Source organism: Nomascus leucogenys, chromosome 15, assembly GCF_006542625.1.
Source record: "Nomascus leucogenys isolate Asia chromosome 15, Asia_NLE_v1, whole genome shotgun sequence".
In the NCBI taxonomy this organism is placed as follows: Eukaryota; Metazoa; Chordata; class Mammalia; order Primates; family Hylobatidae; genus Nomascus; species Nomascus leucogenys.
Window position 1 is genome coordinate 31,944,176 of NC_044395.1, and position 2,796 is coordinate 31,946,971.

At 44.2% G+C, this 2,796-nt stretch overlaps 1 non-coding gene across 1 annotated transcript; it reads left to right on the forward strand.

The window, feature by feature from the left end:
• The first annotated feature begins 2,189 nt into the window (after positions 1-2,189).
• Positions 2,190-2,251, forward strand: LOC115830529. The gene has a single exon (XR_004026079.1). It is a non-coding gene; the product is annotated as a U7 small nuclear RNA (small nuclear RNA).
• Positions 2,252-2,796: the final 545 nt, after the last annotated feature.

The following is a 2,796-nucleotide window of genomic DNA, read 5'->3' on the forward strand; positions in this document are numbered from 1 at the left end:
ATTCTTACACAAGAACCAGGACCGCGCCCTGTAGCCTTTTTATCCAAATGTGACCTTACCGTTTTGTTTAGCCCTCAAGTCTGCGTGCAGTGGCCACCGCTGCCCTAGTACTTTTAGAGGCCCTTAAAATCACAAACTATGCTCAACTCACTCTCTACAGTTCTCATAACTTCCAAAATCTGTTTTCTTCCTCACACCTGACGCATATACTTTCTGCTCCCCCAGCTCCTTCAGCTGTACTCACTCTTTGTTGAGTCTCCCACAATTACCATTGTTCCTGGCCCGGACTTCAATCGGCCTCTCACATTATTCCTGATACCACAACTGACCCCCATGACTCTATCTCTCTGATCCACCTGACATTCACCCCATTTCCCCATATTTCCTTCTTTCCTGTTCCTCACCCTGATCACACTTGGTTTATTGATGGCAGTTCCACCAGGCCTAATCGCCACACACCAGCAAAGGCAGGCTATGCTATAGTACAAGCCACTAGCCCGCCTCTTAGAACCTCTCATTTCCTTTCCATTGTGGAAATCTATCCTCAAGGAAATAACTTCTCAGTGTTCCATCTGCTATTCTACTACTCCTCAGGGATTATTCAGGCCCCCTCCCTTCCCTACACATCAAGCTCGGAGATTTGCCCCTGCCCAGGACTGGCAAATTGGCTTTACTCAACATGCCCCGAGTCAGGAAACAAAAATACCTCTTAGTCTAAGTAGACGCTTTCACTGGATAAGTAGAGGCCTTTCCTACAGGGTCTGAGAAGGCCACCACAGTCATCTCTTCCCTTCTTTCAGACATAATTCCTCTGTTGTTTACCCTTCCCACCTCTATCAGTCTGATAACGGACCAGCCTTTATTAGTCAAATCAGCCAAGCAGTTTTTCAGGCTCTTGGTATTCAGTGAAACCTTTATATCCCTTACAGTCCTCAGTCTTCAGGAAAAGTAGAACGGACTAAAGGTCTTTTAAAAACACACCTCACCAAGCTCAGCCACCAACTTAAAAAGGAATGGACAATACTTTTACCACTTTGCCTTCTCAGAATTCAGGCCTGTCCACAGAATGCTACAAGGTACAGCCCATTTGAGCTCCCGAATAGATGCTCCTTTTTATTAGGCCCCAGTCTCATCCCAGACACCAGACCAACTTAGACTGTGCCCCCAAAAAACTTGTCATCCCTACTATCTTCTGTCTAGTCATACTACTATTCACCATTCTCAACTACTCATACATGCCCTGCTCTTGTTTACACTGCCAGTTTACACTGTTTCTCTAAGCCATCACAGCTGATATCTCCTGGTGCTATACCCAAACCGCCACTCTTAACTCTTAAAGTAAATAAATAATCTTTGCTGGCAAGGCTATACTGAACCTCCTTAGGCACTCTAATTAGATGTCCTAGGTCCTCCCAATTCTTAGTCCTTTAATACCTGTTTTTCTCCTTTTCTTATTCTGTTTAGTTTTTCAATTCATACAAAACCATATCCAGGCCATCACTAATAATTCTAGATGAGAAATGATTCTTCTAACAACCCCACAGTATCACCCCTTACCACAAAATCTTCCTTCAGCTTAATCTCTCCCACTCTAGGTTCCCATGCCACCCCAATCCTGTTCGAAGCAGCCCTGAGAAACATTGTCTATTATCTCTCCATACTACCCTCAAAAATTTTCACCGCCCCAACACTTTACCACTACTTCGTTTTATTTTTCTTATTAATATAAGAAGACAGGAATGTCAGGCTTCTGAGCCCAAGCTAAGCCATCATATCCCCTGTGACCTGCACATACACATCCGGATGGCTGGTTCCTGCCTTAACTGATGACATTCCACCACAAAAGAAGTGAAAATGGCCTGTTCCTGCCTTAACTGATGACATTGTGAAATTCCTTCTCCTGGCTCATCCTGGCTCAAAAGCTCCCCTACTGAGCACCTTGTGACACCCACTCCTGCCCGCCAGAGAACAACCCCTTTGACTATAATTTTCCTTTACCTACCCAAATCCTATAAAATGGCCCCACCCCTATCTCCCTTCACTGACTCTCTTTTCGGACTCAGCCCGCCTGCACCCAGGTGATTAAAAGCTTTATTGCTCGCACAAAGCCTGTTTGGTTGTCTCTTCACATGGATGCGCATGAAACAAAACTCTTGGCATCCAAATTAAGCCATCAAATCCTCAGCTTCCACAGTCAAGGCTCTTTTAGAATTTGTCTAGTGGGTTTTCTGGTGAAAACTAGACTGCCCCCCAAAAGCGTGGGCTCCCTTCTATCACTGACCTTTGCTTGAGTCACTTTCTAGACATTATTAGATGGCAACAAAGAATGGAAAAGCACAAACTAAACTGATATGCCATGTGCTGACTGATCCAGATTCAAGTGGTAACTGAGACAACTGAAGACTGAAAATGGCTTCCTGTTGATAGCACCCTGGTCTTGCTGCATACTTGCTGCTTTTGTGTTCTCATTATTAACACAGAATTTCGGCCTTTTAAAAAACGTATCGCATGTGAGTATGGATCAATTGCTATAAAGTTGAATTTGTATAAGAAGCATGCTGTGTAACCCAGGAAGCACATTCATCTTCACTGTAGTAATAATGCTTTTCCTATGTGCCAGTTGCCATATGTTTTACAGGTGTTAATTCGTGTACTCCTCAGAACAACCCTGTGAAGGGGGTACTACATTTATAAAGGAGGAAACAAGCACAGAGAGGTTGAGGTATGTACTGAAGGTGACACAGTAAGTGGCACAGCCAGGATGTTAGCTCAAGTAGTCTGCATCCTGTCTGAGCT